Here is a 22643-nt window from a genome sequence, read left to right as displayed (position 1 = left end):
ACTAAAAGCAGCTGCTGACGTGTGTTCTGGGGAGCAGTGATAAATGCCAGACACTGGCATCTTTTCAGCAGAGTCTGACAATGCCACATAAACTGCCAGCCTCACAAAGCCACCATCAACGTGCTCACCTTCCTGGGCATCTATGCTCACACAAAAGACTCCTACTTTTCTTTATACTTAAGAGTTTGCTTTTTGCTCTGTGGAAATATGCTGATTCGGGTATTCCTGATGAGGCTTGGGTTTTTAAATCTCTTTGGTTGCTAAATTTTATTAATTGGCTGTCTCTGAAATGAAACATACGCACGAACTTGCCTACTTGCTGAGCAAGCTCCAGTTTTACCACGCTAAGGGACTGGGAAGAAGTGTTTGGACTCAGTCTGTGAAACTCAGTGAAAAGCAGGGAAGCTGATTTCTTTCTTAATGACCAAGAACATTTAAAAATAGGTAGGCGCCGGGCATGGTGGCGCATGCCTTTAATCCTAGCACTTGGGAGGCAGAGGCAGGTAGATTGATGTGAGGTCAAGGCCAGCCTGGTCTACAAAGTGAGTCAAGAACAGCCAAGGCTACACAAAGAAAGCCTGTCTGGAATAATAACAAAAATCAAAACAAAACAAAAGATAGGTAGGCGTACGAAGCACTCAGGAGGCAAGGGCAGATCTCTGTGAGTTCAAGGCCAGCCTGGTGTACAAAGCAAGTCTAGGACAGCCAGGGCGAAGAAGAAAGAAGGAGAAGGAGAAGGAGAAGGAGGAGGAGGAGGAGGAGGAGGAGGAGAAGGAGAAGAAGAAGAAGAAGAAGAAGAAGAAGAAGAAGAAGAAGAAGAAGAAGAAGAAGAAGAAGAAGAAGAAGAAGAAAAGGCCAGATACACTAAAACATTACTATTTGCCAATGAAAATTGAGCCTAAATGTGGAGGCATTCACTAATTCTTTCCCTGCCTCCCAAAACTAATAATAAATGTGATGTCACAAGAGACCTTCAGTACTCTAAAACAAAATCTCTTGGGGCTGCAGCGATGGCTCAGTGCTTAAAGACTCTTGCACAAAACCCAGGTTTGGTTCTCAGCATCCATGTGGCAGCTTAGAACCACATGTAACTCCAGTTCCAGGGGGGACCTGAAGCCATCTTCTGATGTCAGCACACATAGTATACATACATACTCAGGCATGTACAAATACATAAAAAAATAAATCTTTTTAAATGTTCAGAAACAAACTAACAAAAATCTACTAGTTGTCCTCCGAGTTCCCTGGGCCAGTATGAATAAAATATTGCCCTGAAGTTACCAGACAAGATATTCAAAATCAAAGGGACCAGGGAAATAGCCCAGTGGTTAAGGAATTTGCTGTGTAAACATGAGGACCAGCATTCAGATTCCCAGCGCCCTCGGGAAATGCCCGGTGGGTGTGGTGGTAGTTGGAAGGAGGCGACAGATCCAGGGAACAGCTGGGTACCTAGGTGAGCTCAAAAGAGTAATGCAGAGCACAATGGTGGGGGACCCCGACATCACCCTGGGCTTCAGGACACACACACTCACCAGGACCCCGACATCACCCTGGACTTCAGGGCGCTCACACTCTCCAGGACCCAGACATCACCCTGGACTTCAGGGCGCTCACACTCTCCAGGACCCCGACGTCACCCTGAGCTTCAGGGCACGCACACTCACCCATACACAGGCCAAAGCATATACGTATATGCATGCATACCACAGTACATTAATAAGATAAAAAATTACCTAACTTAAGACCCATCATGCAACTTTTAGCATATTCTAACAACAAATGTTGATGCAATAAAAAGCTATCATGGTTTATAGTCATGTGACATCCAACTTTTATTTTGCAAACAACATACAAAATTTCAAGATTGAACTAAAGCTCTCAATGTGAATTTCGGTGCACATGTATACACTGGCTATCTGTAGGATGCCTTCCTTAGAGGCTGCTGCACTGGCTAAGGCTCCTATTACTAGTGAGTATGAGAGCTGGTATACACAAATGTGTGGTTGGACTGGGCACTGTGGCACACGCCTTCCATCCCAGCACTTGGGAGGCAAAAACAAAAACAAACATACATAATATGTAATATAATATATAATAATAAAACACCCTAGTTTCCTTTCTTGCTTCTTCCCCATGGTGCACAGTAAGAAATTAATTTCCCAAAGCCCTAATATCATCATGTTCTTCTTCTTCTTCTTCTTCTTCTTCTTCTTCTTCTTCTCTTCTTCTTCTTGTTCTTCTTCTTGTTCTTCTTGTTGGTTTTTTTTTTTTCTGTGTAAATCAGGCTGGCCTCGAACTCACGGAGATCTACCTGCCTCTTCCTCCCAAGCACTGAGATTAAAGGTGTGCACCACCGCCCAGCCTCCTAATTTCTTTAATAAAGCAATTATTAATATTTGCAGGTGCTATGGACATTCAGTATAAATTCTATCAGTTAGAATAGCCACACACTCTCTCCTTCGCTCCTTGCATGGCCTGTATTTACTGCAATAGTAGATGAAAACGGGAGATTGAATTTACTATCATTTGTAACTTCTTGATGTTTCTTGTAAACCAAGGAAATGGGCCCTTCAGGAATATCTCAAACAAAACTGAAAAGATACAGTCATTAAAAGATAAATTTAAAGCCGAGTGGTGGTGGCACAGGCCTTTAATCCCAACACTTGGGAGGCAGAGGTAGGCAGATCTCTGTGAGTTCAAGGCCAGCCTGATGTCTACAGAGTTCTAAGACAGCCAGAGCTGTTACACAGAGAAACTCTGTCTTGAAAAACCAAAAAAAAAAAAAAAAAAGGATAAATTTAAAAAAGAATAAGGACATAAATACTCTTCCCCAACAAGCACTGTCAACAACAGCAAAATGCCAGGAAGCCATGCTATAATGAGACCATATAGGAACATCTTGTAAATGCCAGAGGCAACTGACAAATTCTTTGTGAGTTTCCTTCTGGGCTCCAGTCCAATAGAAATGAGTCTGGGTTTGGGGGCGGGGGGGGGGGGGGTTAGAACCATCCCTACCATAAATCCTGAAGACAAAAGTTATAATAGAAATAACTTCTGTGGAGTCTGGGCGTGGGGTGGAGTCTCTAGGCATCAATATCAAAAGCCTCTGATGAACAGGCTTTACTTCTGAAAGGGAGAAGGGGGGACCTTGGCAAACCTAAATGTGAGGCAATTCACTGAGTTCTGTGGTGGCTGCTCTGAATGTGTCTGCTCTTGCCTTTCTAATTGGCGTCACACAAGTCCCAGCCCTCATGAACTCACATCTGCTATTATAATGTTCAACCAAGCATTCCAGGATCCAAACTTCCTGTAACTCTATCAACTTTGCCACTTTCTTACCAAAACACCAGCATGGCTTCCTTTCCTAACACATTCCATTTCCATTTCATACTCAAAACCTTCCCATAAAATGATTGCCTGCTTTTGTTTTTAAATTTTTATTCTTTATCTTTAATTGTGTGTGCACATGAGTGTAATGCCTTTGGAGGCCAAGAGAGGTCGCCAGAGCCCTTGGAGCCAGAGTACCTGCCAGTTATGAGATGTGGGTGCTGGGAACAAAACTCAGGTCCTCTGCAAGAACCATCTTTCTTTCTTTCTTTCTTTTTTGGTTCTTCAAGACAGGGTTTCTCTGTAGCCCTGACTGTCCTGGACTCACTTTGTAGTCCAGGCTGGCCTCAAACTCACAGAGATCCACTTGCCTCTGCCTCCCGAGTGCTGGGATTAAAGGCGTGTACCACCACCACCCAGCTAAGCCATCTTTCTAGCCTCATGATATTCTGTTTTAAGGTTAACTCTCAACAAAAGTCCTTCTTTCTTGTTTCACTTCCACCAAAACAACCATCTGCATTTGGGTTTTCATTCATTAATTTCTAAAAAGCCTCTGTCTTGCTGCATTTTGCCCATTCAGTCAGACAGGCAAGGCCCTGGCGAGCCCCTAATCTACACTTGACATCAATCTCACACTGAGACCACAGTGATGACTAAGGCTTCGTCCTGTCCCCAGGAAACGTAATGATAATTAAATGAGTCAGGCGTGTAAATAATTTGTTAGGACACAGCTTAGTAACTGCTGTAACGCAAGGTACAGGGTGTTATAAAAACACAAGAAGAACAGTGATTTACCATCATGGAATTAAGAAGCAGGGAAATTCTAGTCCAGAGAATTGAGAGAGACTAAAGGGAATGGAGTAACAGGGCAAATGGGAAATTGGTGTTTAAAATGAAAATACCGTCCATGTTCTATGAACTTCAGGAGCTGCTGCTGCTGCAGGGCACAACTGACAGGCAGAAGCAGTGTAAAAACTTTCACAAGGACTCACACTTGTAGATCTACAATCAGGAGCCAAGGGGGACTGGGGAGCAGAGTGACACGGGTGGCTTTAAAGGCCTCCTCGCCGACAGCCTCCTTGCAAAACGCTCAGAGCTCTGCCATCAACAAGGCATAGAGCCCCTCTTGCTTCCCTTCCCACGGAGTCCCAAAACAGGAAGAACTGCTGCTTCGACTGATCTGTGGCGACCATCAGCCACTCACCTGTCTCACAGGTCAGCCACATCACTCGTCTGCCACACTCTTTATGCCATTTCGTCCTTATACGCCTCTCTGATAAAGCCTCTTACAGTCTCGCTCCAATGCACACTACCTGAAAGTAGTGGCCGACATCAAAACTAATTGCAGGTTCTGTAATCTCCTTCTAGGATGCCACACCCCGTCCTGGCTTGACCCGTACTCCCCTTGCCCTCTTCTCACAGTCCCACGAACTTTCTCTTCTCCTCTACCAGGGCTGTCACTGGTTAGCTGCTGACTTACACTGGCCAAGCCACTGACTTTCCAAAGATCAGGTGGTCTCTCGGGTTACTCTCATTTCAAGTTGTTCATACAAATCACAAATGCTGGCGGATAATGGAGCAAATGAGCCGCTCCAGCCTTTAATCCCAGCACTCGGGAGGTAGAGGCAGGCAGATCTCTGAGTTCGAGACCAGCCTGGTCTACGGAGTGAGTTCCAGGACAGCCAAGGCTACATAGAGAAACCCTAATTGGTGTGGGGGGGGGGATGGAATAAAGCCCATCCAACTGTCATTTATCCAGAAGATCTCTCAAACAAACAAACAAAAAACAAAACACACAAAAAAACCAAAAGAACAAACAAACAAACACACACACACATACACACACACACACACACACACACACACACACACACAAAAACCCAACAAGACTAAGCTTAATGAACCCATCAGCCATGAAGCCTCCCTCTGCTCTGACCGGCTTCTTGTTCTGACTCGGCTTCCTGTAAGCATGGATTCCCCCATTTTTTGAAGACTTCAACTATATGACACTTGTCTTCCAAGAGATTCTAAGAAAACGCATAAGGGCACAATAGCTACCTAGGTTAAGGTTCCAATGAACAGAGACACACACAATAAAAACATACCCTGTGGTAAGATAGCTGCTACCTTGAGAGAATGTCTCCAATAGGTCGCAAGGAATGATAGATAAGTCACTATTATCTTACTTGACTGGTTAGCTTGTACCTGAGAGACTAAGCCTTTAAAAAAATAAATGTAAACACGACGATACCCCTTTTGTTGGTGGCTTTTCCTGGGCTTGTTTTCTTCCCTTACTCAGTTAATCACCTTCTCTCACCCTCCAGGGAAACCAAGTAGGTGGGCAAAAATTCCTGGATGCTTTCTGGCAGGTACTTACAACGCCCACACCCTCAGACACAAGAATCACTTCAAGTCTATGTAAACAGGCTTCAGAAATAATTTGGTTAACAAGATGACTTGGAATGAATAAAGATTAAAAAAAAAAAAAAGCACATCCAGACATAAGAAAAGGCATCATAAGAAACAGGAAAATATGCAATAAGTAGAAAACCTCAACCCGAATCCTCTGGCCTTTCTAGACTCTCAAGTCGCCACGTTCTTCCTGTCAGTGAATGTTTCAAGGACAGAGACAATATGGATCTCTTATCAAACTGCAGAGAAGAATCAAGAGCAGACAGAAATGGGATGGAGAGACGGCTCAGTGGCTGACAGCAATGGCTGCTCTTCCAGAGAACCCAGGTTCGATTCCCACCACCTACATGGCAGCTCTCAACTGTCTGTAACTCCAGTTTCAGGGGATTGGCCTCCTCGGGTACCAGACATGGTGCACAGACATTCATACGGCATAACACCCATACATATAAAATTAGAATTAATAAATAAAAGACCAGACTTAAATATGCATCTGCAAGGATACTAAAAATAACTAGAGGAGTCTTTATCACAAAAAGCAGCATGTGCAAGAAGCAAGATGCACAAAAGCACAATGAACTGTAGAACTGAGTCATCCACCCCCAAAAACTCAGATGCTACAAGCCGGGATACAGGCGAGCGAAACTCCCACCCACTGAGACCACACAACCAGCCAGCTCCAGATCGAATACTTAAATTGCCTCTTTAAGTCCACTTCCAAGAGCTTTCTACACTGAGAAATAAAGCAGCCAAGAGCTCAACTTCTGGAAAACAACATCATAGACAAAAAATAAATGTCCTCCCATGTTAAAAGAACAGGAGAGTGCCTCTTTTCAGATGGGTCAAATATACTCAGTGACGGAAACCGGGTTATTTTTAGACAGCGATGAAGTCTGCTATTATTTCCAAACAAAAGCAAATCTTTCTAAAGGTGATTTTAGCTTATGAGTCAGCTACTTAAGTATTGAAGTGCACATGAAAATACACGACATGCTTGACACATATTTATAAAACAAGAAGAGACAAACTTCAACAGAGAGAAGAGAAATACATATCATGGGCAAAAGGAAGATGCAGTGACCAGAGTGAGATGGCTCAGTCTGGAAAAGCCTTGCCACAAAGTCCGAGGTCCTGAGTTTGATCTTTGAGATTCACTTGGTAGAAGGGGAACTGAGTTCTGAAAATAATCCTCTGATTAGAACCTCAGCACACAAGTAAAAAGGCGAGCATGGCTGTGTGTGCTTGTAACCCCAGCAGGGCAGAGACAGACAGAGCCTGGGATCTCAGCGACTGGCCAGCCAAGCTCAGTGACCTTCAGATTCAGAGACTCCATTCCAAGTCAGTAAGGTGGAGAGCAATAGAGGACACTATTATGTACTCATCTGGGTTCTGAATGCACACACATGCACACGCCACACACACATACATACACACACACACACACACACACACACACACACACACACCTACTTAAATACAATACCTATAGTCTGAAATAAAATAGGCATACAAACCCAGAAGAGGTTCTCTGACCCATGAAGCATAAGCCTGTATATATAACCTTTTATTTCTGAGTATCTTGATGTGTGTGTTGCTGGGGGGTATAGTCCCTGAATTTTGAAAAACACTCAAGTAAGTCTAAGAAGATGGTGTCCAGCAGACAAAATTCACACCATTTGTAGTAAAGAAATGAGGAAGGAGCCCACGCATGATGAGACTTAGGTATTCGAGGAAAGAAAAGGGGAGCAGGGCTTTGTCTTCTCCTGGCACAGGTGTGGCGCTGGCTAGCTGGGGTTCTCTATTCAGTCTTCACGATCCCGTAAGAGAAGTACCAAACCACAGCTCACCTTTCCTACTCAAGGAAATTAAAGAACCCAGTGTCCAAGAAGACTAGCAAAGGTCGCAAAGGTCACAAAGGTGGCCGATCAGCTATTCCCGCCACGGCGCCCTGTGGGAAGCCTGGCTAAGGAAAAGGCTGGGATACAAAAACAGGAAAACACTAACCCACTCTCGTTCCACATAGAAGAGGTTTTTAATATGACAGCGACCCGACACCTAATGTCCTCGACTAGACTCTCGGTCATACTAGAATCATTCAAATAGCCACTGATTGGACACTTGTTCTGCGCCCAACACCACAGAAACACCTGGGATGCTTTCATTTCATTCCTGATCTTATGGAGTATGTACCGTTGTTACTGCGTGTTCACGGAAGCGAAAAGGAGGCGTGAGGGCACCCCTGAATCTTCTCTGGCCAACAGTTAGTTCATTTCCCACAGCGTCTCACAGACTGCGGGTTCTCACTGAGTGCAAGAATGAAGCAGAGGAGAAGGCATCGGAGGCGAGCACGCGCGGGGATCTCGAGAGCAGAAGGGCTGCTTCCACTTGGTCTGCCGCCCCTTCCAAAGAGCAAAGAATCTCTAAAGTTCCTATGGTCCTAGGAGGCTAAAAATAGCGATTCTTTTCCTTTCCTCAGAGCCAAATGTTTTACACACTCATTTTTGCTGTCTGAGTCAAATATGGTACACTGGATTTAAAAAACCCAATGCCTTTCAGTCAAGTGAACATCAAGCTTTGAGAAACTGCCGCGTGGCATAACTTACCTGCAATAGTAGGGTGCGTTAATCTTGAGCCCCTAAGCAGCAAGGACTCCTAAAGCACTCAAAAGAATTTATCTACCTCTGGTTTGTTTGTGACCCAGGCTTATCCCTAATAAAATCCCACAATATCAGCATCCTGGCAATTCCAGCCACTGGAATGCTGAAAATGGCCCCAGATTTATAAATGAACAGTTAAGTAGTGTCAGCTTCCAAAGTGAAAAAGAATCAGAATTTATAGAAACTCTTTCCTTGTTTTAAAAGGGTCTCTCTGTTATGTTGCTCTGGCTACCCTGGAACGCACTATGTAGACCAGGATGGCCCCAAACTCACAGATATCCACCTGCCTCTGGAGTGATGGGATAAAAGGTGTGCACCACCATGCTCAGCAAACATTTTATTCTTAGAGGCTGAATCACCAACTGATTCAGAGAACGGGCTCTGCAAACAGAGACTCCCCACAAGTGCATGTGTGGCCTCTGCCTCGGGTTCTTCCTCCTGGGACCCTCCTCCTCTCTGGGTGAGCATCAACTTATCACCATGTGGTAGGTATCAAATGAAGTTATTAACAATGCTAGTGCCCACAGGGCGTGGTGGCACACGCCTTTAATCCCAGCACTCAGGAGGCAGAGGCAGGTGGATGTCTGAGAGTTTGAAGCCAGCCTGGTCTACAAAATGAGTCCAGGACAGCCAGGGCTACACAGAGAAACTCTGTCTCAAAAAAAAACAAAAAACAAAAAACAAAAAACAAACCCAAAAAATAAAAAAAAAGAGGCTCATGCTTACTCAAGAGCACTCAGGAGGGTCATGAGTTCAAGGCCAGCCCCAACCAATAGTTCCAGACTTGCCTGAGCTACATAAAAGAAACAAACAAAATAAGAACTAAGCTTTTCAAGTCTTTACACTTACTATGCTGTGAAGCCCTAATGAGAACTTGGATTTCAGCATTCTCATCCTAGAAATTTAAACACACAAATTTGGAAACGGCCGGTGTTCAACCTCCTGGACAGGAAGCGGAGTCACTAAGAACTCCAGCCAACCACTGGAACAACAGAGTGATGGTTGTGTGAGCCTCCTGGGGCCTTCACCTGTGTTTGCATTAGCAAACCCACAAGATCAAGACAATCATTCCTTGAGTTCCAGCCTCCGTGCGCATCACCCCTCCAAACACTCACGCAGCGTTCTGTCTGGAGGAGAAAATGTAAACACAGCAAAGGTCACCTAATCTAAATAAGTTAATGAACACCACAGTGTATTACAAATGGACAGGCCTTCTCTGCTCTCAGGCTGCTTATAATCAGCCAAGGGATTATTAATCCAACACGCCCACCAAGAGAGCCACGTGGGCCGCACTCCATATGAGGAAAAAAAACTAAGGAAATGGAAATTAGCATTTTTAGTGTGAACAGAGGAAGAGTGCCGTAGGGCAGAGGTCGGCAAGGCATGCCTTCGAAGAAGAAAGGACAAGGAAGGAAATGATGATGCAAACACAGTCAAATCAACACACGCTGGAAGATGGTGGGGTCTCAAAGCAGAATTGCTGAGTGGCAAGCAGGAAGCCAGTGTTTCCTCTGACAGCAGGGGTTTTGATCAAGAACCAACAGCTACCAGGAACAGGAGGATGACTTGCTTGTTCTACAGTCACCAGTGACAGCTCTTCTAAAACGCACCCTGCAGATGGCCCTGCACCTGTCTACCGCTCAGTAGACAGTGGAGGACACCAGCTGGGAAAGGCCTGATCTCCCAGGCACAAGATTCCTGGGCTAGTAACTCATGTTAAAAGCCTGCCAAGCTACAGTTCTCACACACAAAAATGCACAGCCTCGGGACATCGCTGGCTGCTCTCCCGGAGCACTCTGGCTGAAGCCAAAGAGAAGTACAACTTCTTTAGGGAATCCATGGGTTCAAAAAAGAAACCTTCCAAAGAGGAAGGATGGCAGATACTCTAACCCAGTGATGCCAGGGACTGAGTTACTGTTTCTACCCCTCAGAGCACCACAAGTTGAAGTTCACAGACTTACAACGACTACCATCTCTGCATCTTAGTAGAATAGCTAGCTGGCTGATTCTGCTTCATGTGGCACTGACTGAAACCACCTGGCAGCACGCAGCTGGCAGCATGCAGCATGCAGCTGGGCTGTGCATATTTGAAGCTTTTGTGAGGACAGAAGGAAGGCTAGACACAGTTGTGGACACTCATGACAGTGCACACCCACATCCTCCCAAGCTCGGCATGCACATGGTAGCCATGCTTTGGTTTGGTTTGCAGCTCAGCCTCCAGGACATCAAGGTGCAGGCAGGTCAACAGAGGACTACGGCATCCTTGCATGTGCCACCTCTGACCTGTGAAAGTAGCTGTGGGCCAATCCAGGCACAAAAGGAGTGCCCAAACCTTTGCAGGAATCTTAGATGCTTCCTCACAGGCTAAGCCAGAAGTGCAGCCCTGGGGAACATGACCTGGTGACTACTGAATACTAGGAATTTATAAACACAGGTGGAGAAAAGTCCATTTGACTACCCCACGTTAAAAAGAAAATGAATGAGAATTTTCTGAGCAGCAGATACTCTCATAGCACAGGCAGGAGGGTTGCCTCAAGTTTGAGGCCACCCTGGGATATGTAAGGAGTTCCCCACACCATCCTGGGATACACAGACCTCATCTTAAAAACACCAGAGAAAGGCCGGGCATGGTGGCAAGTGCCTTTAATCCCAGTACTCGGGAGGCAGAGGTATGTGGGTCACTGAGTTCATGGGCCAGCCTGGTCTACAAAGTGAGTCCAGGACAGCCAAGTATACACAGAGAAACCCTGCCTCAAAAAACCACAACCAAACCAAACTAAAACCAAACCAAACAAACAAACAAACCAAAACCAGAAAAATTTAAAATATTTAGCAAAAAGAGACAGTAGGAACATGCAAATTATACAGATTCACTTTCCATCTGAATGTTAGAAAAACAGATGGATTGGCACATGCTGGGCGCAGCTGAAGCAACAACAGCAATGCTGCAGGAAGAGGAGGGTGTGCCCATTGGTAACTAAGCTCTCAGTTCACACACACACACACACACACACACACACACACACGCACACACAGGATACTTGAATTCATGGGAAATTATGTATAATGAACTTACAGAGAAAATACATCTATACATACAATAAAAGTTATGTTCTAGACTCAGGTAGTTATAATATGGTTTTTTAATGGCACAATATCCTGTGAGAACTTGAATCTGAATGGAGTTTGGGCAAGCCTTTGCTATATGGGCAAGCCTTTGCTATATGGGATTGCTTTCTCTCCTCCCATACGCCCCTCCTATCCCCTGACTGTTGGAAAAGGGACAGTAACATACTCCTCTAGTGCTTTTCAAGACTTACAGATGAATGACCCATGGCCTACCTAGCCCCAAAACTTAAAATCTGACTCAGAAATACCCATGCTGTATTGTCTGAAAGCCTCTCTGCAAAGCTCCAACAGTTTTATCACTTTTTCTTTTCCTGTTGTTTTTGTCTGGGGAGACAGTCCCCCAACTTTAAATGTGGCCGAGGTTGGCCTTGAGCTCTTGATGCTCTGGCCTGCGTCTCCCAGGAGTTGTGATTAGAGTCTGCCACATCACCCAGCTTAGACTCCTCGCTCTTTGTACCAAGCCATTTCAATTCAATTGCTTCTCAGAATATAAGCTAGATTCCAGAACTTATAGTTTAAGACCATAATAATAATAATGATGATGAAATACAAAGACATAGGGCCGAGGATGTAGCCGGTTGGTACAACCCTTTTTCAGCATGTATGAAGCCCTGGGTTTGGAGGATGTAGCCGGTTGGTACAATCCTTTTTCAGCATGTATGAAGCCCTAGGTTTGGATGATGTAGCCGGTTGGTACAACCCTTTTTCAGCATGTATGAAGCCCTAGGTTTGGAGGATGTAGCCGGTTGGTACAATCCTTTTTCAGCATGTATGAAGCCCTGGGTTTGGAGGATGTAGCCGGTTGGTACAATCCTTTTTCAGCATGTATGAAGCCCTGGGTTTGGAGGATGTAGCCAGTTGGTACAACCCTTTTTCAGCATGTATGAAGCCCTGGGTTTGATCCCTGTACTTCAAAAACTGCATGTGGTGACACATACCTGTAGTCCCAACACTCAGGAGGTGCTGGCAGGAAGATCAGAAATACAAGGTCATCCTTCGCTTAAAGGTAGTTCCAGGACAGCCTAGGATATATGAAATACTGCCTAAAGACGTCTCAGAGTTAGAAAAATTTACCACACTCTAAATTGTAAATGATTTAATAGTAAACAGCAAACCAAGCCCAAATCCTTCATATCAGTGTTTCCTAGTGTAGTCCCTAGTTTGATTATAACAAGCAATGTTTTACTTTTCCTAAGCGCTACCTGCTTATGTCAAACGGTATAAAAAACTAACTAGATATTTCACCAAAGCTGAGTAACAGCTGGATGTCACTTAATTTAGTATTGTAGAGCCGATAATTCACTGAAACTTGTATTTAAACACATTTTCCAAAATGCTTTCATAGCAAAGGAATTGAAAACTAAGATGAAAGAAACTCTGCATTCACACACCACACCTCTTCACCACAAAACAACAACAACAAAAACCCTAAAATTGATAGTTTATATAAAGAATAATATACAATAGAAAAATGTCCTCAAGCCAAGTGCAGTGTCACCCACTTAGGCCCAGGCACATAGGAGGACCCAGTCTTTAGCTCAAGTCTAGTCTTGACAGCATAGTAAGACACAGTCTCAATTAAGTCTGGGGCTGGAAAGATGGCTCAGGAGTTAAGAGTGCTTGCAGCTCTAGCAGAAGACCTGAGTTCACTTCCCAGCACCGACGTCAGGTGCCTCACAACTGCCTGCAACTCCAACTCCAAGGGGACCTGACTCACATGCACACAGCCACACAAGCACACTCACACACATACACATAACTTAAAATAAAATAATGAGTTAATTTAATTCAAGTAAAACAAATGTAAGAGGTCAAGAGTCCAACTCAGTGGCAGAACACTTGCTGCTCTGGGTTTGGGCTTGGGTCCCCGCAGCCACATGTTGATCCGTATCCATTCTTAACACTAATTCCAAGGAATCTGATGTCTTCTTCTGACCTCCAAGAGCCCTAAGTACGCACGTGGTACACAGATATAAATGCAGCAAAATACTCATACATGAAGTAAAAAAAGAAAATGTACAAAAGGGAAAAAAAGAAAAATCACATTCCCGAAGACAGACACAATACATAACTGATAACAGACCAGTAGCCAGACTATCTGAAGAATTCTGCAAATAAATAAGGGCAAACTCCATGAAGCAACATTCTACAGGAAAAGAAACACATGGAGCGAAAACTTAAGATGAGAAACACTTTGACACATCTTATACCAACGAATGAGTACAATTTTAAGACTATTCGATGTCAGAGGTAGACCAGCAGGCCTGTCAGCATTGCCGGTGGGCATCTAAACTGGCACCATCCCCTGGGTGGAAAATAGTATTATCTTATAAAATTGAAGACACATCATTGTGACCCCGCCACCAAGTTGCAGGGACTCTCATATGTGAGCACCAGGAGGCTTGCATGAGGATATCCACAGCAGCATTACTCACACAACAAACTCAGTCAGTACGGTGATAGTGCTAAGTGTAACCTTCACTGCAGGGGGGGGGGGGGGCAAAGAGTGGGTGACCTTTAGAAAAGTTGTAGAAAGTGAAAACTGTAAAGGCTTAAATTTACCCATGCTCCATACACAGTAGCATTTTCGTAAAGCTCAAAGCCAAGCAGTATGTTGCTTTTTAGGAAGAGATGACCAAACCAACTTCTTTCAAAACCAGGAAGGAAACCTAAAATCCCAGGGGAGGTTGGGGGCCCTCCTGAAGTCACTCCATCTTTCTAAGGAAGTCTTGATTCATCAGTCTATTAAACATTCCTGTGCATTAAAATTGTATTGTTGAACAATTGTATTTATCTGTAAGTACAAACAGAAAATTCAGACTAGCCAACTATAAATCATACAAATTTTGATATTTAAAGACAAGGAAACTCCAGAGATGACTTGATTTATTGCTGGTGAGTACTAGAGAATTGTGTGTGTGTGTGTGTGTGTGTGTGTGTGTGTGTGTGTGTGTGTGTGTTGGGCATAGTGACCATGCCATTAATCCAAGCAGAGGAGACAGAGGCCAATCTGATCTACACAGCAAGTTCTGTGCTAGATAGGGCTTTACAGAAATTTGTCTCAAAACATATACCACATACATACACACACACACACACACACACACACACATAGAGGCAGCAACTTAAAATTTATAGGTGTGTGTACATGTTTGTAAGTCTGTGTGTGCTCATAGGAGAGAAGGCAGTGCTGGGGACCGATCCCATGGCCTACCCATGAGTCCCAATGCCTGGAACTTTATAGCTAATAAAGCAGAAACAGAAAGCCTTCACCTGAGAAATTTTGCTTCCTAAAAAATGAAACTTGGCATTATGGATCCTGGGGTGGTGGAGGGGGGGTCGGGGGGGGGGGAGGAAAGGCTTCTTAAAGGAAACAAGTCTACAGCTGGATTCAGCTCTTTCCTTGTTCTAAGAGGAAAGTACAACAGAACAAACAGGCAGGTCTTGTGTCGTGCACAAGAGGCAATGATGTCTCAAACTTTGAGAAAACAGTCCTGTGGCGTGTCACAAAGCTTAATGAACGCAGCTCTTTCACTCTCCCAAAGCCAGGGTCTGCACATATTCGATTGTTGAATTGAGCCCGGCACTTCACTGTCGTGTTTAGAATTAAGACTTCTGATTCATAAAAACAACAGTAGAACATCAAGCACCACCCACTTCACCCGTCAAGCGCCTAAGCGCTAAACCACCGACCCAACAGTTCAACCAAACGCAGCTCCTGTCCCCAGCGCAGTCACACGAAGAAACAAGATCAAATGTATTCAAGACTCATGGAGGAGACTCCCAAAGAAGAGGGCAGGCCTACGGAAGCGATGAGCGGCACAACAGGCACTGCGTCATCACACCTGCAGAGGTGGATAAGGGTTTACAGAGAAACGGATTTCCTTCCCAGGGAAGCTGGGACAGTCACGCCCTGATCACACAGTATGTCTGAGCAACGGATGACTTTGAAGGTTTCTGAGCAAATGAAGAAAATCAGACCCAAGCAACAAAATTAAAAGATGTTAATTCAAAGGGATCACAATCTTTGAGGAAGCAAAACTAGGCTGAAAGAAACCTACTAGAGTGAGAATAATAGCTTACGAGTTCCTAGAAACGCTCACTTTCTTTAAAAAATAAAAGTTTTAACTGAGAGAAAGAAAACAAGAAGCTTTAACAGGGAAAAAGGGGAGCAGAGGGCACAGACATCTCCCATATTAGCGTCTGAGGATAAAAAGAACTGACTTCCAACTCAGAAAATGTCTCCAATGAAGCCAGGCTCCCAGCAAAACGACATGAGACTTTAAAGGTGAAACCGCCACCTGGGCTGTGTGCAGGTGGCTGAGTGCTTGCCTACCAAGCCTAAAGCCCACAGTATGTGAAACCTGTAATCCCATGTCTGGGAGGCGGAGGCAGGAGGATCGGAATTCAAGATCATCCTCAGAAACATACTGAGTGCCAGTCTGAGTTACATGAGACTCTATCTCAAAAACTAAAAATAAACCATTAAAAAAAAGTCAATACAAGGCCATGCGGTGGATCACAGCACTCAGGGAGGCAGAGACAGGCGGATCTCTACGAGTTCAAGGCAAGCCTTCTACAGAGTGAATTCCAGGACAGCCAGGACTACACAGAAAAACCCTGTCTTGAAAAAGAAAAAAAAAGGGGGGGGGAGGCATAGGGGGAGTGTAGGGGGGCTGATAGAAAAAAATACATATCCTGTAAAGCATATGTTTTTTATATTTAGTAACCCATCTACCCAAATGAATAATAAATATATTAAAATGTATCCTTTCAACTGGGCATGGTAGCACACATCTTTAATCCCAGCCCTCGGAGGCAGAGGAGAACATTTCTCTGAATTAAAAGTCATCCTAGTCTACATAGCACAGCCAGTTCCAGGCTAGCCAGGTCTGCATACTAATCCTCTGTCTTATACACACAAAAGAATACACTCATCCTTTCAATGTAACAGAAGTTTGGCCTTTATTTATTTTATGTGTATAAATGTTTTGCCTGGGTGTGTATATGTGCGCCATGTGTGTGCCTGGTACCTCAGAGGTAAGGAGACGGCACTGGATCCCCTGAAACTAGAGTTTGCGTTCGAATGGCCACTAGTCACCCTGTGGGTGCTGAGAAGTGAACCCAGCGCTCTAACTGCTGAGCCATCTCTCTCCAGCCCTGCACAAGTGTGTATTACAGAACTTTATCCATTTGCTTGGATAATAACCAGTTCATTAAATGCTGATTTTATGTTAAACTTTTACACACCACTAACTCTAAGAACTTAAATTGTGTAACCAAACTGTGGTATGCTATCATGATCCTTTATCTGGGACTTTAAATTTTTAAGTTTTTTTTCCTTGGTTTTTTTCAAGTCAGGGTTTCTCTGTGTAGCCTTGGCTGTCCTGGATTCAAACTCACATTAATTGGCCTGCCTCTGCCTCCTGAGTACTGGGATTAAAGATATGCACCACCACACCTGGCAAATTTTAAAAGTTTTAAAGCACAGATGTTTTGTTTAACAGAAAAATACGTCTTTGTGTGAGACTATCTCAGTTTTTAATTGCCCTATTTCATGTGAATATACTTCACAGCCAAAATATTAGTTACTGTATAGACAAGATGTGCATTGTACTATACAACGATTTTGCTAAATTTGCTATGATTTCATATGTTCCTAGCTCTAAGATTGCAGAAAGGAGACTATTTGGTCATGTGATCAGAAGATATTATAATGAGTAGTTTTTGTCCTTTTAGGAATCTTGTCTCTAAAACACATCTGGATTTTAAAACAGCTGTGAAACATTGCTGAAGATAAACTGGATCAGAACTGTTGGATAAATCAAGACTTGTCCTTCAAGGATGAATCTTGTCAACATGTGGACAGATGTGCTCCACCAAGCTGGATCTGACATGGATGTAGGTACACACCAACCCAGTGAAATCTCAGGGTCAAGCCAGCGCTGAGAGAATGAAAAGTGGAAACATCACTTAAAAAGGTAAATTCTGAGGTAACAAGATTGTGACAGAGGGCCTCCTGGGAGGCTGTGTCCTCTATCTGTGACAGAGCAGCTGCACTCACAAAAACGGCAACAATAGAGCTGCCTAAAGAAGACCTGGGCGGGGGTGGGGGGTGATGGGGGGGTGAGGAAGCAATACCAACTAACATGCTAACATGGGTGGGGGCCACACCCAGATGAGGAACTACAGGCAATAACCGCTGCTGGGAGAAGGGTCAGCCCTCCCCAGGGACAAGCCCCTAATTAGTTCTCTAGCTCCAAGTGGTCAGTCCTAAACACATACAAGAAGAACAGCAAAGGGACTCAGCAGCATGTGCTTACAAATGTGGATGTAGGTATAAAATAATTAGCAAGAGCCATAAGTTTGAGAGGGGGGAAAAGAGGAGTTGGAATTTTTTAAAACTCGTGTTTAAAATTCCCAAAAGTAGCGCCAGGCATGGTGGCACATACCATTAATCCCAGGGCTAGGGAGATACAGGCAGGCAGATCGCTGTGAGTTCCAAGCCATCCTGGTCTACAGAGTGAGTCCAGGACAGCCAAGGCTACACAGAGAAACTCTATCTCAAAATTTGGGGGTTTTTGTTTGTTTGTTTGTTTGTTTATCTTTCCTTTTGTTGATTTTTGTTTTGTTTTGAGATTTTTTGAAACAGGGTTTCTCTGTGTAGCCCTGGCTGTCCTAGAACTCACAATGTAGACCACACTGGCCTCGAATTCAGAGATCTGCCTGCCTCTGCCTCCCAAGTGCTGGGATTAAAGGAAAGCACCACCACCTCCTAGCTAATTATATGTTTTCAATTTTAAAAAGTAAACTGCCCAGCACACGGGAAGCAGAGGCAGGCTGATCTCTGAGTTCAAGGCCAGCCTAAACTAGAGTGAGTTTCAGGACAGCCAAGGGTACCCAGAGAAACCCTGTCTCGAAAAACCAAATAAACAAATAAAGATAAAAAAGTAAAGTGAATTCTGCAAAGACGGGAAGTGGTGGTCATGCTGAGGGTGGCAGGAAAGGGATGCAGGCTTTCTTTAGGAGTCTCTTGAAGAGCTGGATTGTTAGGGCTCTCTGAGGACATGCTGGCCGCTGTCCTCTAATGGGAAGGAATCTCTGAGAAGATTCCACAAGAAGACTACAATGTGGGGAAAGGGGCTGCTGCGGCACAGGAGTTGGCAGGCACGGCTCTAGGAGAAACAATGGCATGCAGAGCTGTCTGCCAAAATCCGTTCTCACTGCCCTTGTCATAACAGTGCAAATGACGTGTGCCACATTCAGGTTTTAGTCTTAACATTTAGACACACATTTCTCAACAGCATGCACCTATTAGGAAGAGAGAAGGACCCATCCCTCAAAAAAATCAACCATACATAAGGAAGGCACCCCGAGGAACGGCAAACTATGACCATAAAAAGCTCCCACGTCCCGGAATGCCTGCGCCGGAGCAGAGCTACCCTGCGGCCCTGAACCACTCACCACAGACCTACCACATGAAAGAAAAGCAAACATCAACGTTGTGCAAACGACGCTATTGTTGGGGATCTTTGGTACAGGGCTTAGTGTCTTCCCAACAGCACTATGCTAATGAGGCCTCCATCCCATGCCAGACATCCATCTTCAACCCTATCTAAAGGCAAACTCCATCTTGGGAAAACCTAAACAAACTGCTGCTTCTTACACTCATCTGCCTTCTGTGGTCACAGTCTTAGCGAACAGTCCCTGGAGTTCACTCATTCAACAAGCTCTTCCGAGTGTGGACTGTCAGACAGAGGATGTTACGTTGTATACACACCAGAGACAAAGCCAACGGAGGAGACAGTTACCAAACCCTCTCCTTGGCCAAGTCCTCAGTTCTGCATCTTTCCACCCAGAATCTAAGCTCGGGTCTTCTCTTTCCTTGCCCCCAGCACTCTGTAGTGCCTTTTGCACAGCGGGCATTCTAAATATCTGTTAGAGAGACTGAGAAATCGCTGAACTGATGTTAGCTTCGGTGGACTCACCGACTGGGGGAAATACAGGCAACAGTACAGCAGTACCCCTCACCTCCCAGCCTGCAGCGCGCCCACTGAACTTAGAGTCAGATGAGCCATGGCCATGGCACAGCGTAATGACAAATGCTAACACGGCGTGGGAGAGTTGGAAATCAGCAGTCATCCTGGAGGAGCGGAAACCCCACTAGACCATTTAGGGGGGCAGCCAAAGACAAGTGAAAAGGAAAGACAAGAGAATTTGTGTAGTGTGCACGTGCTCACGATGAGCAAATGCAGAACAGAGACATGCACACGATGAGCGCTGCTTTGGGTCCCAGCAATGAGGCCCAGTGTTCCTTTCCTTCCCACTGCATCTCCGCCCCCGCCCCATGTGCTTAACGTGAACCCCTTGTGGGCAGACTCACCTTTGGAAAACCAGCATCTAAATGACTGGTTCTGACGCGTCTCCTATCATAGGATGAACGAATCTCAACAGTGGTAGGAATCATAAAGATCTCCAGAAGCTGTTGCTGAAAAGGCATTTTATTGACTGGTGACATCTTTGTGGATAACTGGAGTGTCCGCCATTCCCATGGCATTTTCCGGATTTGCCCCTGTCAATGTGTATGTCCTACTACTAGACTATATTTTTCTTTCTTCTTCTCTTCGGTTCTTTGATATCTAGTCTAGCTATGCATCCCAGGCTGCCCTGGAAGTCTAAATCCTCCTCCTCCTCTTCAGACACCCATCACTGCATTCTTCTCAGTGTCCACCTAATTTTTCCTAACCGCCAATCCCTCCAGTACTCAATATTCAAGGCACTGCGTCAAGCCATCTTTGAACCCACCCATCACCTCCAGCCGCCCAGTCATCCTACATGCGGCTTCGCTGTTGCTTCAGTCACGACGAATCACAGCCTCTTAGCTCCGCAGACACCCCGTGGCCAGAGCTGCCTTCCTGTGTGAAAGATGGCAATGCCACATTTCCGCCCCCCTTCACCTTCATTTCTATCTAATTTATGTTCCCGACACGTAAGAAAAATGGAGCAAGTCCCACACAAAAAAAAATCTTACTTGTTAAGTTTCGGAGCGCCCCTCTCTGAAGCCATCAGATGTTTCCTCACAGACGTGAATGGCCTTTCCTGCCCTATCTTTTGTTTCTCTGACAACGCTACTGTGCTTCCTTCAGACTTCCTGTTTGATTAACCACACACACTTGGGTGTTCAAGCTCCGTGTGTCCACTGTTCACCATAAAAGGGACTGAGGAAGTAACCAGCCAGTTATACGCAAAATGATGTATGAATAAAAACAGCTGCGTATTAACAGGAGGCCAAAAAGACAGTGGGGATCCCAAGCAATCTGTGAATTTCAAAAACAAGATCTATTTAGTCAGGCATGGCTAAACAGGCTGCTGACTGGGGCACTGGAGGCCCGTTTCGTAACTGAAGATGGCTAAAGCCATGAATGAATCTGCTTTCACTTACTTCCAGCCACAGCCTCAACACCGCCCCCACCCACAGTCGGCCTCAAGGGATCAAAACTGTTTCTCTGCCTCCTTTTTCTCACAGAAGAGGCTTCCAGAAGCTTTAACATCCATTTTACTTCCCGATCTAAAAAGCAGGCCCTCTGACCCTTCCCTAAGGCAGCTACGGAAGTAAAGCCAGGAATACAGACACGGACAGGTACAAGAACAAAAGGCAGGGGGGGGGGCGGTGCCCAGGCCTTTAATCCCACCCAGAGGCAGAGGCAGAGGCAGGAGGATCTCTGTGAGTTCGAGGCCAGCCTCATCTACAAAGCAAGTCCAGGACAGCCAAAGCTACACAGAGAAACCCTGTCTTGAAAAACCAAAAAAACAAAACAAAAAACCAAAAAGCACAGACCACAAGTCCACATTCTCAGACATCTGGAAGGTTTGTCAGCTTCCAAAGTCAGTCCTCTAGTGCACCCAGCACTGCTGTCTGGGCCAGGGCATCCCAGCTTTACAAGGGATGTGATGGAAAAACCAAGCCTCTCGGAATGACTCTGGAACTGAGTGACCCCAAGTCCATCACAGGTCAGCGCTAACTTACTTCTTGGCATGTGCTAAAAACACGGACAACAGCAGCAAACAGGCTTGAGCTTCTAAAGCAACCCTGATAAAAGTAAACAAGTTTTATCACAGCTGCCTTACAGATGTTTCCACAAACTTTCATAATCCGTAAAATTCTAAGAATGTGTAGTCTCTTGTGAATTTTCTATTGCATGTGTTTATCTAAAATGCTCACTCTAAAGTCAAACTCTGTGTTGGACTGCTCTACAAAGTCAATCTGGGGTGTGTAGTCTCCCGAATGCAACACTTTTCCCATGAAGAGGCCTTACAGCACCTAATGTAGATGATCACTCCCCATCCCATAACCTTCATCCTCAGACTCCCGCTTCTTCCCCACACGCAAAATGAGCAATCGCAAGGAAAATTCCAGGATGCTCACTTGAAACAAATGATGACCTCAAATTAAAAAACAAAGAAATCAGTTGGGTATGGTGATGCCCAGCACTTTAATCCCAGTACTTGGGAGGCAGAGGCCAGCCTGGTCTATAAAGTGAGTCCAGGGCAGCCAGATACATGGTGAGACCCTGTTTCAGAAACAAACAAGCAAACAAATCTCAGGAGCTGAAGAGATGTTCTTTCAAGGGACCCAGGTTCAGTTCCCAGTGCCTACAACCAGGCATCTTATTATTGTCTATGACCCCAGTTCCAGGAGATTTCGCACTCTCTTCAGCCCTGACTCCAAAAAGCAACAGGCCCAGAAGTGACAGGTGATGTCACTAGGCCTTTCAGACTATCTGATGAGTAGGAATGACTGAGGGGCACAGCTGTGCAGATTTAAGTACAAGCTGGAGGCGGCTACACCAACACTAACTGCTTAACATTTTATTTAGTATTGTGTGTGCCTCCATGTTGTATGTGGGGGTGGGGTAACACATGCCATGACATGTATGTGTACATGTGCACGTGTGTAGGTCGGAGAACAGCTCTGTGGGGTCAGTTCTCGCCTCCCACCCTTATACAAGCTCCAAGAATCAGACTCCTTTTATCCACTAAGCCACCTCCCCAGCCTCCATTTCTTTGGTAAGAGATGAAAATAAATTAAACTAGAATTTCTTTGCCTAAACATTTTTA

At 44.9% G+C, this 22643-nt stretch overlaps 1 protein-coding gene and 1 long non-coding RNA gene across 2 annotated transcripts in view; one reads left to right on the top strand and one right to left on the bottom strand.

Moving 5' to 3' along the window:
* Positions 1 to 22643, top strand: part of LOC311603478 — a 239519-nt gene that overhangs the window by 62090 nt on the left and 154786 nt on the right. The window lies entirely within an intron of this gene.
* LAMC1 (laminin subunit gamma 1) overlaps positions 1 to 22643 on the bottom strand; it is a gene marked incomplete at its 5' end in the record, with an annotated part of 119063 nt that overhangs the window by 81808 nt on the left and 14612 nt on the right. The gene's annotated exons all lie outside the window — the stretch shown is intronic.

This window comes from Acomys minous (assembly GCF_964271855.1).
Source record: "Acomys minous genome assembly, chromosome: 1".
Classification (NCBI taxonomy): Eukaryota; Metazoa; Chordata; class Mammalia; order Rodentia; family Muridae; genus Acomys; species Acomys minous.
This window is presented reverse-complemented; position numbering and strand designations above follow the sequence as displayed.